A 12,385-nucleotide genomic window follows, 5' to 3' on the forward strand; every position below is an offset into this window, starting at 1 on the left:
GAACCAAGTGCAGGAGCCCTGGGCTTTAGGAGAAGATGTCACGTCACCTGCAGTCATGGCTGGGACCCACAGTCCCGCTGGACACCCCCCTCCTGCTGGGCATCCCAGGCTCACCCCAGAAAGGGACCCCCCCGTGCCAGCCAGGGCTCGTCTGTGCCTCCAGCTCAGAGCCCAGAGGCAGCAGGGCCAGAAGGGAGCAGCTCGGCAGCGCCGGGCCCCGGGCTGGAGCCCGTCCAGGCTCCTGAAGAGTCAGAGCCGTGAGTCACGGCTGGCACAGGCAGGCGGGATTCATCGCACGCTGTGCCATGACGACCCCCAGAATCATGCTCCTCTTTGTTGAGCTCTTCTGCAGAGCTGAGCGAGGAGGCTGGGCTGGCTCCGGGCACCGCGCACGCACAGGGTGAGCTTCCTCCCCTCCCTCCCTTAGACTGGGGCCAAGGGCACCTCTTGCTCTGCATTTATGCGGTGCCTACGTTACCTCTAACCTGGGTGCTATTTGCATCGTCTGGGCCAAGGCCGTGGGAATAGGAAGGTTTGGCTGAAGAGCTTTGAGTCCATAGAGGTGCAGGTGGGAGGTGAGGAGACAATGACCCAGGGCAGGCGGCGGGGCTGGAAGGTCGCCCAGCCCTCGCGCACGCCCAGGGCCCACAGCAACAGGGAAGACGTGCTCTCCTCTCTCCTGGGGACAGCACAGGGACACGGAGCTGAAGCTGGAGGTCTGGGGGCACGAGGGGGTGCAGCGGTGGGAGGATGCTATGCTGGAAAAGCAAACAGTTACTGCTGGCAGCAAGGATTAATTGTTCTTCCTGCTGATCCCTGAAACCTGGCTCACACCCACAGTCCTGCTGCAGGGAGGGCCAGAGGATGGGGTGACCTTTTAATTCTGATTGCTCTGCTGATGAGGAGCAAATAAGCATCACTGCAGTTGGAGAGCTGCTCAGAAGGGCCTGCCCGCTGCCCAGCACACCCTGCACCGATGGGCCCCACGCTACCGGTGCTCAGCAGCGAGGAGAATGCCTGTTCTTAAATCCAAAGGTAGATGTTCCCACTTTGGGACTTTCCAAGGCTACGACTTCTCTGCAGTGCAAACGTGAGCTGAGGTTGAACCAAGAGCCACTGGTGCCCACAGAAAGCCCGCGGCCAGGTGCCGCTTCGCCCCCTCTGAGGCTGCAATCAGCGCGGCAGAGCAGCTGCGTGCCAGCAAGTGAACTCCCAGGGAGAGGCTGGTAAAAGCAGCTAACACATCAGGGCGAGACGCCTGCATTTGCACCTGCGACGCCAGACACGGTTTTGCTCTCAGGGGCTCTCCGAGGAGCTGCCTCCAGGAGCCTCAGCACTCGGCCGGGTGCAGGGTGTCAGGACCAGCTCTGCACAGCGCCAGTCCCTGGGGCGGGGAGGAGCAGGCTCCAGGCACTGGCTTTCCTGTGCTGCCCCTCCTGGCTCCTGTCATCTGCAAGCTCCTCAGAAGCACGATTACTTCTCACAATGCCCGCGCACAGCCCCAGCACAATGCAGCCACGCTCTGCCTCGGCGCTGCCGGCTGCGGTGCGAACAGCGGCGCAGTCATTGCAGGACCCCTTTCACCCAGTGCTGAGCACTGCAAGACAGCCCAGTATTGTGTCTGCTCGCACACAGCACAGCTCCGGCCCCGCCGCGCTCCGCACGCAGTCTATACAGCAGTGTTCATGCACGCGGCGCCCTAACACGCCGCGCACAGTGGAGCTATTGTGCGCTGTTCAAATGCCCAGATATCGCAGGCTAACGAGCAGCAGTGGCCAGAAAAGCCCCCACAAGGATGAGCTCTGCCCCCGACCAGAGGGGCAGGATGTCCCCCAGCTGTGTGACCACAGGCAGGCTGCTCAGACCAGGCTTTATCCCGGTCCTTGGGGTGTCTGCACGCAGGGAAGAGGTTCAGGCACAGGCACAGTGCAGCACCAGGCTTGGGACAGGGACCAAAAGGCCTTTTCCATTTCAGAGGCCAATGGTTGCACCACACCAGCAGACAGATCATGGCTGCTACTATCAGAAATGGGAGGAAGCCAGATTAGGAAAAAAAAAAAATCCATTGGAGACCTTTGACATCACATGGCTAAATGCATTTTCACAGTTGAGGGGCTGGGGAACGTAATTTCTTATTAAACTCAGCCAACTGATGACTGATACGTTCTTGAGTAATAAATATTCCTTAAACCCCAGCGAGAACCTGGAGGCATCACGGCAGCCCTGAAGATGGCTCAGCCTCGCTGGAGGAGCAGGGGAACAGACCCCTGTGAGACACCAGGGCCACGTGGCTGCTCCGCCTGCCGAGGCTGCCGGCAACATCTGCCGAGGCTGGCATCGCGCGGCAGCGCTGGCGGGGCTGTCATGGGTGCCGCAGATCGGCACCGGGACCTGCCAAGTGCTGGCAGGTGGAGCTGCGGGAAGGACTTGGCACCGCGAGGGCCCCGCCGCGCGCCCCATCCCCGCCAGCCGCCCACGGGCACCGGTGCCTCCGTGCGCCGCGGCTCCTCTCTGCTCGCAGCCCAAGCTGTTCCCGCTCGGCGAGCCCGCGGGGCTGGGGCTCTGCTCCCCAGCTGGTGAGGCAGCCAAAGCCACCTGGGGAAGCGTCAAGTGAGAGCTCGTCCCCCGAGCAGCCCCGTCCCGGTGATGCCTGGCAGCACAGCCCGGCCCCGAGCTGCCGAAGCGACACCTCCGGCGGCGCGCGGCTCCCAGCCGGCGCGGTGGCGCGGGACCAAGCCCTCGCAACTCCTCGGTGCCCATCTCCCTTTGCTCACTTGCTGAACGCAGACGCTGCAAATCCTGCTCCGTGAGACGTGGAGCGATCCTGGGCTGAGCCCCGTCCCATGGTAGGGGGAGTAGGAGATGTGTCCTTTGCTGCGTTAAACAGCCTCCACCTTCCTCGGCTTTATCAGCCTCTCCCAAGCAAAACCCCTGCCAAACAGGGCACCCAGGTGAGCTCATCCCCACTCGTGGGGACAGGGACACTTGTCACAAGCCACGCTGTGCTGCCGTCCCCCCAACCCCAGCTCCGTTACACGGCCGGGGCTGCTCGGTAACCAGCATCGTGCTGCTTAAGCCCCAGAACTGATAACCTGGAAACTCCCATGCTGCAATCACCGGTGGCCGGGGGGGCTGGTGGGGGTGACAACGGATGTGACGCGCCCTTATCAGTGCGGCAAGGCACGACCTTATCCTCGCAGCAGGAGCACGTTCGTCCTTGCCCATGAAAGATGGGGCCCGGAGGAGGGAGCGGTGGGCGCAGGGACGGACACAACAGGGCTGTGACAGAGAAGCAAAGGACAGCAGTGGCTTCGCACCAGGAGCTGCGCAGTCCCGGGGCTGCACAGGGCTTTTGGCAGCCCCAGCCCCATATCCCGGGGCGGCAGCACAGCCTCGACGCCTCCACTCCAGGTCCTCCAGCACCTGGGCACCAGCGGTCCCCGCGCGCTGTCGGTAAAGGAGTGCCCTGGTTTGCTCTGATTTAAGTCGGAGCGCTGTTAGCTACAGTACTATTACCACTGCCGAAAACGGTAACTAAATGGCATTTCCCCACCGCTCCATTTATATTTCTGTGCTCTTTACCCATTTGTAAACTGCAGGAGGGAACAATTTAAGGCATCTGAGTGAAAAGCTTAAATTAACAATTTACAAATGGCTTAATTGAGGTCCTGGTCTCTCTCTTCCTGAGCAGAAGCTGCTAAATGATTCTGAATCATTCCCATTTATTGGTTCTTGCAATGTGAATTACAGGCCTTGGACCATGATAAAGGCGCTAACACCTTGGCGCAGGCTGGGGGTGCCCTTCGCTCACATCGAGCGGGGCCAGTGACAGCGAGCCAGAGCCTCGGATGGAAGTGGGGTTGAGAAACCAGAAACCGCGGTGAGAAATGGGAAGGGAAGGCAGGGGCTGAAGGCGATCGATAAATCTGACTCGAGCCGAGACACTGAAGGACATGCAGCCATCCCGGGAGCCGCCCACAGCTGTGAGCTGGGCCTGACACCGACAAAATGCTGGGGAAGGAGCTCAGCTGCGGGATGGGGAGGTTCAACCCCGTGTGCGGGGCTGGGAAGAGGCATTGTTGCTCTGCCCGACAGCGGGGATCAGCCGAGGACCACCACTCGACGTGACACAGGGCCGGGTCTCGTGCCCCAGCCACGTACCCACTCCTTGTGCTCCTCCCCAGGAGGTGACCCCAGGGGGCCGGGAAGCGGCCCCCCAGCAGCCGCAGCCATGGGGGTTCGGCTCTGCCCGCAGCCCCGCACTTGTTAAAGCGCTCGCTGGCAACCAAGGACACTCACGTCTGCATCAAACTCCTCGGCTCCCAGTCTAATTCTGGCACATCAGACAGTAATTATAGGTGCATCACCGGAGCTGACAAGTCTGCAGCTCGTCAGCCCGGCACCTGTCAGTGCAGCGCCGCAGACGCCGCGTGGGGAGCAGAGCAGGGAGAGGGGCTCAGGCTGCTCCCACCCGTCCCAGCGCTGCTCCAGGGACAGCTCCGGGCTGCCCTGGGCACCCCCACCCCATCAGGCCCCCCAGTCCCCCATCACCCAGGGGTCAGCACCCCACAGCCGTGCTCAGAGGCTGCTCCAGTACCCACGGGGCTTGGCACCCGGCTGTCACCGGGTGGGGAATGGGCACCAGCTCCTGCCCCAGCCTCCCACAGCACTCCCTCTGCAGCCTCTGGGGAGGGCCGGTGCCCAAAACAGCAGCTGGGAGCGGGCCGGATCCATGCTCAGCCTGGCCAGGCTGCCCAGGGCAGCCACCCGTGTTACTACAACAGTCCAAAAAACAGAGGCAAGACCATCCCCAGCTGCCAGCAGTAGCAAGGAAGCCCGGGTACGGCTCCTACCCAGGAGGAGCCAGCGGCTGGGCGGCTCTGACAACGCCAGGGAAGGGGGGAGGCTGCTGGCTTGCTGGTTTTAGAAGCAAGGGGGAGATGCATGTGAGGGAGAAGCAATAATTTTAATTAAAAGGCAAATGAGTGCACTGAAAATTGACTTAAAGCACAGAGATATTAAAAAGCCGTTGACTCGGTGAATTATTCCTCCTTGGGTTGCTTGATTGCGAATAAGCACTCAGACAGCGCGGGCTGCTTTGGCACCCTGACTCGGGGAGCGCCGGCAAGGCAAGAGGGGAGCGGGAGCTGCCAGGCAGAGGGTGGGGGCAGCCCAGGCCCCTCTGATCTGTGCGACCCAGACACTGCCCCTCTGCCTGGCAGTGGGGACACACACACAGAGGGTCCCTGCTGCCCCCCACCTGGCCCTGGGGCTCGGGGCCAGGAGCCAAGTCGCTGTTGCACCCTGTCGATGCCCAGAGGGATGTCCAACATCTCTTTGGGGAGAAAAAAGCCAAACCTGCATGGCACTGGGATGCCTGGAAAGCCTCCCTGGCTGCCTCTGGGGACCGTGGGCAGGAGCAGCCCTGCCCAAGGGTGACCCCACACCACGCACCCAACACAGACAAAGGAGCCGTTCCCGTTTCCGCTGCTTCTCAAGCGGCTGCCGAGCAGCAGCTCCGCCAGCCCAGCCAGGGCTTGCAGCCTTTGGGAAGGGGTCGAACCTACCTCTTTGCACGGGAGACATGTTCATTAACTGGCATCATTACGTGTCTGCGGGATGACCTTATAACTGTCTCTGTGTTCACCTCCACAAGGATGCAGCTTCTGAGAGCAGGGGCTCTTTAATCTTGTTCAGACAAAGGCAGAACAAGATCTGATAGCTGGAAGCTGAAGCGTCAGGAACACAGACAAGAGAAGGCAGATGTGCTTAACGGGGCCCGGGAACAGCCTGCACCAAGGGGTGGTTTCTCCATCACTTCCCACCGTTAAATCAAGGCAGGGTGTTCTACTGAAAGACAAACTCCGGCTCAGCCAGAAGCGATGGTCTTGGTGGAAGTCACTACCAAGACTGCATGGCCCACGTTACATGGGTGGGATCAAACCGGGTTATCAGAAAGGTCTTTTGAGGTCCTGAAAAGAGCCCACAAACTCTACAGATGCACAGATCCCATCCCTTCCCTGCACCCTTCCCCTTGCTGTGCTCATCTCAACACCCCCAGGCGCTGCCTGGACGGTTCAAGAATGTGAATCCCAGCGAAGCATCACCTCAACGCTGCATCTCCCCCGCGTGCTGAGGCTCAGCGCCAGCAGGACCCGCAGCCCTCCACGGGTGGGAGACCACGAACAGCGGCGGTGGAACCGGCAGGGCTGCGACACCGTGCACGGAGCCAACACGCAAACCCCACCGACAGCACCACGAGCACAGGCTCCGAGACCTCCTTCTTGCAGGGTCCCGAGGAAGCAGCCGCGCAATCTGCTCTCCAGCTGAGGGGCAAGCGTGCTCGCCTTTCGGAGCCAGGAAGTTAATTGCATGTGTAATTCTGGGACAGCAAACGAGCTAGAGCAGCGCTCAGCGCCTCGGGCAGGTCCCCATATGGATGCGTGGCCCGGCCGTGGGCTGCTGTCTTCATCCTGCTTCCCCACTCCCCTTTCGGGGTAACGTGTTCATTACAACTCAACAAGGCGTGTGCAGGAAATGCAATTAAATTACAGCGCGCCGTTCCAGCACCTTGCTTTTCCACCACGACGGCTCTCGTGTGAGCGGGCCTGGCACACCCCGCGCATTACAAGCTTGATTTCCTCCACCTCAGGCCATCCTCCCCGGCACAGCCCTGCTCTGCTGGGACTCAGCTGCACGACAGCGACGCGCAGCCCTCAGACGGCCCCTCGGTGCAGCTCCCGTTGCCTTCAGGCACAGAAAACCCTCCTGCTCCACGGCAGGAGGTCACCAAAGGCCCGGATAACCAAACCTAAAGCAGAAGGCACGGGTGGGATGGTGCCTGGGGCTCAGCCCCGTGAGGAAGAGGCCCTCGGAGAGCCAGGGAGCTGCTGGAGGAAGGGAGGCTCTCTGCGGGCGGTCTCCCCATCGCCTGGGCCGGGACTGACGGGTGCCGCTGCTCCCAGGATAATTTTAGCTCGGAGCTGCTGCCCTGATTGACAGGGCTCTGGTGCACGTCTCAGCCTCCCCAAAAAGAAGGGCTGAAATCTTTGCTGAGACGCTGGAACCATCTCTGGCAATGTGAACACCCAGCCCATTAGAGGCCGACAGATGCCACAGAAATAAAATCTATTATTATGACAGACCCAGCAGGGGTTGCTACTGAACAGATTCCACCACATTTCCCTCTTACAGTTTCTCTAAACCAGCCACGCGTCCAACAGCCGGCTCCCAGCGAAGGCACCTGCCTCCTCACCTAACCCCAGAGAGCCGGCACAGCTCCCCCCCCTCCAAACACCTCCCACCCCATCCCCAGCAGGGAAAAGCCCCAAACCTTGCAGGCTGCGGGGCTTGCTGGGGGAGAGCCGGTCCCCCGGGGAGCAGCAGCAACACCTCCAGCTGCAGGCACCAGCCCGGGCAGGACCGCAGGTGCTGCCTTCCCACCGCCCCCTGCACCCAGGAGGGGGTCGGGGAGGGAGCGAACATGGACACGAAACACGCAGGGTGGGGAGGAGCACACTGCTGGCCCCCGGCCCCGGTACTAACCTGGTGACTTTAAACAAAGGGAACAGAGTCCTGGCTTCTTCCCTCCTGCAATTCGATCGAGCCCTGGTTAGGGACAGGAAAGGAGGAGATTCATGAATGAACGCGATCCAGGTGGAAAAGTTCGCCGGGGATGGAGGGGAATAAACAAATAAATCAGAGCAAGCAAACACACAATAAATCTGAAACAAAAGAGCAGCAGCAGAAAGCATCTGAGAATGAAACACAGTGAGGTGCGTGATGGGGAGCCGGGCTGCGCCCCACGGCTGGATACCCCTGGCATCACCCCACCATGGGGGCACACGAGTAGCAGCCCCTGCACCCGCACCCCCAGCACAGAGGCTCGCCCCTAAACCGCCCCGCTTCTCCTGGGCTGTCCCCATGGGGACCCTGCCCAGCTCGGCCCCAGCACCAGCTGCAGCCTGGGAGCAGGGGCCAAGCACACGCAAGGGCGAGGGGCACTCAGACGGGATGGACTTGCTGTGGCCCTGTTCTGGCAAACACAAGTCGGGACCTTCCCCAAAGCTGCGCCCTCGCTGTACCCCAAACCCAAGCACAGCCTGTCCCGGGATCGCCAGCTCCCCGCGGGGGCAAACGTCGGCTCCAAAACGACAGCACCGAAAAGCGCCTGCTCGCACTGACTGCTCCCCGTGGGCAAACACGACGCTGAGAGCGGAGCTGGGTGGGCACAGGGAGGGGTAGCAGCTACACAGGGCCCCCCACATGGCTGTCCCTGGCTCTGAATGCCCCCAGCCTCCTGCCTGCAGCAGGACAGAGCCCGGGCAGTGCTGGGCATTCGCAAAGGGCTGCTTGGAGCCTTTGTCTTTAGGGCCAGGGTGGATTTCTTCCCCTGCCTCACTGTGCTGCCAGCCTGTGTGCGGGAGGAGTGGGATGACAGGGGCAGGGGCGGGCAGGGGACAGCGGGGAGGGCAGGGGACCAGATCTTGGCACACACAAGGACCTCATTCATTGCACCCAGCTCATCCATCACGCCCACACCATGGGACGTCTGTCCCCTCGTCCTCAGCCTGGCTCCTCTCCCCATCCCCTCGCTCCCATCGCTGCCCTTGGGGTGCAGCCCCTGGGTGAGGCCGGGCAGCGCGGGGGCTCCGCGGGGCCCCCTCCCCAGCAAGGAGGAGGAGGAGGAGGAGATGAAGGAGGAGGAGGAGGGTGATGAACGCTGTTTCCATGGCTGCAGCCCCAGCGAGCGAAGCTGACAGCTGCAGATGGCTTTGGCAACCCTGGCTTTTGGGGGGGTCTTCAACCTCAGACCAAGGGAGGGGGTCGGTTGTGATGTTTACCCCTCTCTCCCACCACCAGGACTGGCTGGGGCCGCACGCTCCTGTGGCACAGGGTACAAATTCCAAGTCTCGTGGTGTGCAAATGGATTTCACACACAGAGCGAGCAAATAATCTTGAAGGCATAATGGGAGAGGAACAAGAAGCACGAAACAAAAGTGGAAAATCCTTCCTAATCGGGCTTTATTCATTTGTTTTGATAATTGCAGTTCAGGTTTAATTATCGATGCCATGTTTTGTGAAGTGCCAGGAAATGCTCTGGAGTGAATTTGTGGCTGTTTGTGGCCGTGGGACCCGGCAGGAGGGCAGGGGGCTGGGGCCAGGGCACCCAGAGGGGCAGCAGAGCCCGGGGGTTGGAGGTGCTGGCCCAGTGGGGTGCAAGGGGCGATGCCCCCTCCCACAGCTGGGTCGTGCCTGCAAAACGCCCTTCCTCTGCCCCAGTAGCAATGAGACCCGAGTGACAAAGCGCGGCTTTTCTGGTGGAAATAGAAAAAGGAGGAGGACAAACGTGGCTCCTCTTACACAAGATTTTCCACGGCTCATTCTTCCATGAACTCTCTGATCTCATCCTTGTGATTTTCATGGTGTAGGGGGGAAGAAAAAGCTCTGGGTGCTGCCCCTGCTACAGACCCCCCAGGCCAAGACCCCCATCACGGCTCCTGCTCCTGGTTTCAGTCTCCGCTTTGCCCTGAGCAACCTTGGGCCGAGAACTTGCCCTCCAAGCCCCTCGGCTCCCCAGCGTGTCAGGGAGATAACAGACTTGTTTCATGGGGAGCCGGGAATGGCAGCTGAGAACAGCTAACCATCATCATCTGTGGAGCACCTGAGGTGCTGAACTGGGGGGTGCTGAGCAATTCCCTCCTGGTCCCCCCATCCCAGGGACGGAGACCCAGGCAGTGCCCAAACCGCAGCCGCCCTGCCCCAATCCGACAGCGGGCAGCAGGAGCAGGGCGACGATTTGCTTTGCACCCCAGTGCGAGCCCCGAGGGAGGAGCAGGGCTCCCTGTCACCTGCCCAAGACCTCCGTCACCGCCCCGAGGGACCTGGCACAGGGACAAGGTGTCGCATCACACCGCCTGTCCCAGGCAGCACTGCGAGCCCCGGCCCCGCCAGCAGCCACTGCCCAGGTGCTGCTTTCGGCAGGGCAGGAGGAGGAGGAAGAGGAGGAGGAGGAGGAGGAGGAGGGCAGGGAGCGGAGCGGGAACGCGCCATCGCAGCGTCCTTGAGTGTCCTTCAGAGGCTTTGCTTTTCACGCAGTGCAGCGGATGAGGAAGGACTGAAAATCCCAAACTGCTCTCCTCTTTGATTCCCCCCACCACAGACAGAGTTGAAAGGAAGCAGCGAAGGCGAGAGAAAGGAGGAGGCGTGCGGGAAGGGAGCAGGGAGAAAGGGAGCGGGTGCGGGGGGAAGGAGGCGCGCTGCTCCCCTTCTCCCCGCTGGGCCCTGGGAGAACAGGGACCCCTTTGGGGGGGCCAAAGGCCCCCCAGAAGCCTCCTGCGCTCAGCTGGAGCTTGGCGGCTCTGTGCGGGCGCCCTGTGGAGAGCAGGCGAGGGCAGAGGATGCTCCCAACATCCACGCACCCGTGTCTTTTCCCCAAAGCGCATCCACACCTCGGCATCACCAAAATTCCCCAGGGGACACGGTGTCCCGGCTGGCTGCCCCCGGCCGCTCCCAGAAGCGGGCGCAGGAGGGAGGAGGGCGACGGCCGCCCCACGCACCCGACTGGGCATGGTTGGAGCGCAGCCTTCGGCTTCACCATCATCCCCCATGGCCCAGCGGGCAGAGGGCGACGCCACAGGCTGGCACGGGGAGGCGGCTGGCAGGCCTGGGAACACGCACCCGCTCTGTTTGGTCTGGGCAATGTGTTTTTAATGAGCCATATAATGTTTTTCAAATTATGCTGGAATCATTAATCCTCCTGAAATGAGACAGATTCTGCAGTCCTCAGGCAACGCTGGGGCTGCCTGTTGCATGGCCGAGCAGGCAGGCGCTGCCTCTGCTCTGCTGCTCGCTGGTGGCATCGGGGCCGTTTAGCTGTGACCCCAAAAGCCCCGTCCCCAGTTCCTATGGGGGACCTGGTGCAGGGCTGGCAGGACCCCGTGCCATGGTGCTGGGATGCAACGTGCACGCATGGGCGCAGACGTGAGCAATGGGTGAAGAGGAGCAAACGCGGGCTCTGGGCCTCTCCCCAGGTGGGACCAGCAGGCTGCTGAGAGCCAGACAGTGAAGCCAGGAGCCGGCACAGGACGGCACAGAGGGACAGGAGCTGGCCCCGGGGGGCTCAGCCGGCGGCTGCCTCTGCGAGGCGGACACCCATGCCTGCAGCCCTCCCTGCCTCCGCGCGCCTTCCCCGAGATCCAACTCTAATTGCAGGAGGGAGGTGCTGTATTTTTCCATGCATGAAGATCCAAAGTGACACTTTTTCCCTTCTCTTTTCAGCGTGCGAGAGAGCGAGTTCATTAACATAAAACCACCGAGCCAAATAAAAACCCTGAGCGCCGTGACAGCATCCCTCCAAATAACACGGGAGGGGAGAGTTTGTTCCTCTCCTGCTCTGCCCTTGCCAAGCGCGACGGCAGCCGCAGAAGGAAGGAAAGAAGGACGGAAGGAAGGACAGCAGCCCGACAGGTGGTTCTTTCGCACACTTGCCCCGTGCCACTCGGCTCCAGCAGGCACCGGGGGGCTTTGGTGGGGTCACCCAGAACCGTCGGGGCCTTGCTGCATGCAGGCACCGAGGAGCTTCCAGGCAGGGCAGGAGATGGGCAAGGATGTGCCACAAGGCCGATGTCAGGTTCACAAGATGTTTGCATATGCAAATTCTTAAGGAATTTGGCCTCTGAAACACGCCAACATTTTAGAAACGTTCACTGCCCACAGCGATGCACACGGTATCCAGCAGGGAATTTGTGCAGAGCAAGAGATGAGGCCAGGCCACCGCTGCCCTGCTGCACCCTGCCCCGTGCCACAGCCCAGGTCCCACCATGGCCCTTTTCTCACTGCTCATCCTTGGATTTCCCTCTCCCTTTTCATCCTTTTTCTCCCTCCTCCCCTGCTCGCATCAGGGACCTGCAGTGAACCAGGAGCTTGTAAAGGACCAAGGGGAAATCCTACACCGGGGAAAGCATCACCCTGAAATCCCATCCCATTGCCCCCACACCGAGCTGCCGGGTCCATTCTGGCTCAGCCAGGTCCAGGGTCTGAGCTGCTGCCATTCTGCATCTGGTCCCATTTCAGCTCAAAACATCCCAAGTGAAAGCAAACTACAAAGAACAAACCAGATGCCACATCCACCATTCAAAACCATCTCTAGGAGTCAAGAGCCTGGGTCAGGGATTACAGCCTCCCCTCCCCACATCGGGCATCCCTGCCACCGAGGTAATGAGGCCAATTAACGAGAGCCACCGACCATCAGATTTTGGTGCCTCTAACCCCAGGGTGCTCACAAGGAAAATGCACTTGGGGAGAGGGGAGGTGGGGGAAATGGTGGCAGGTCTCAAGCTGAATGCTGGCTCCCACCATCATGGCTGTAAGCCTGCAAATCCAC

General features: G+C 61.2%; 1 protein-coding gene across 2 annotated transcripts in view; it reads right to left on the reverse strand.

The window, feature by feature from the left end:
* SRCIN1 (SRC kinase signaling inhibitor 1) overlaps positions 1–12,385 on the reverse strand; it is a 70,587-nt gene that overhangs the window by 53,826 nt on the left and 4,376 nt on the right. Inside the window, exon 2 of one of the 2 annotated variants that reach the window (XM_040537113.1) lies at positions 7,546–7,608. The exons of the other annotated variant lie outside the window; for it this stretch is intronic. The gene's annotated coding sequence lies outside the window, so the exon portion shown is untranslated. The remainder of the gene's footprint in view (positions 1–7,545; positions 7,609–12,385) is intronic. 2 annotated transcript variants of the gene reach the window in all.

This window comes from Cygnus olor, chromosome 25 (assembly GCF_009769625.2).
Source record: "Cygnus olor isolate bCygOlo1 chromosome 25, bCygOlo1.pri.v2, whole genome shotgun sequence".
Classification (NCBI taxonomy): Eukaryota; Metazoa; Chordata; class Aves; order Anseriformes; family Anatidae; genus Cygnus; species Cygnus olor.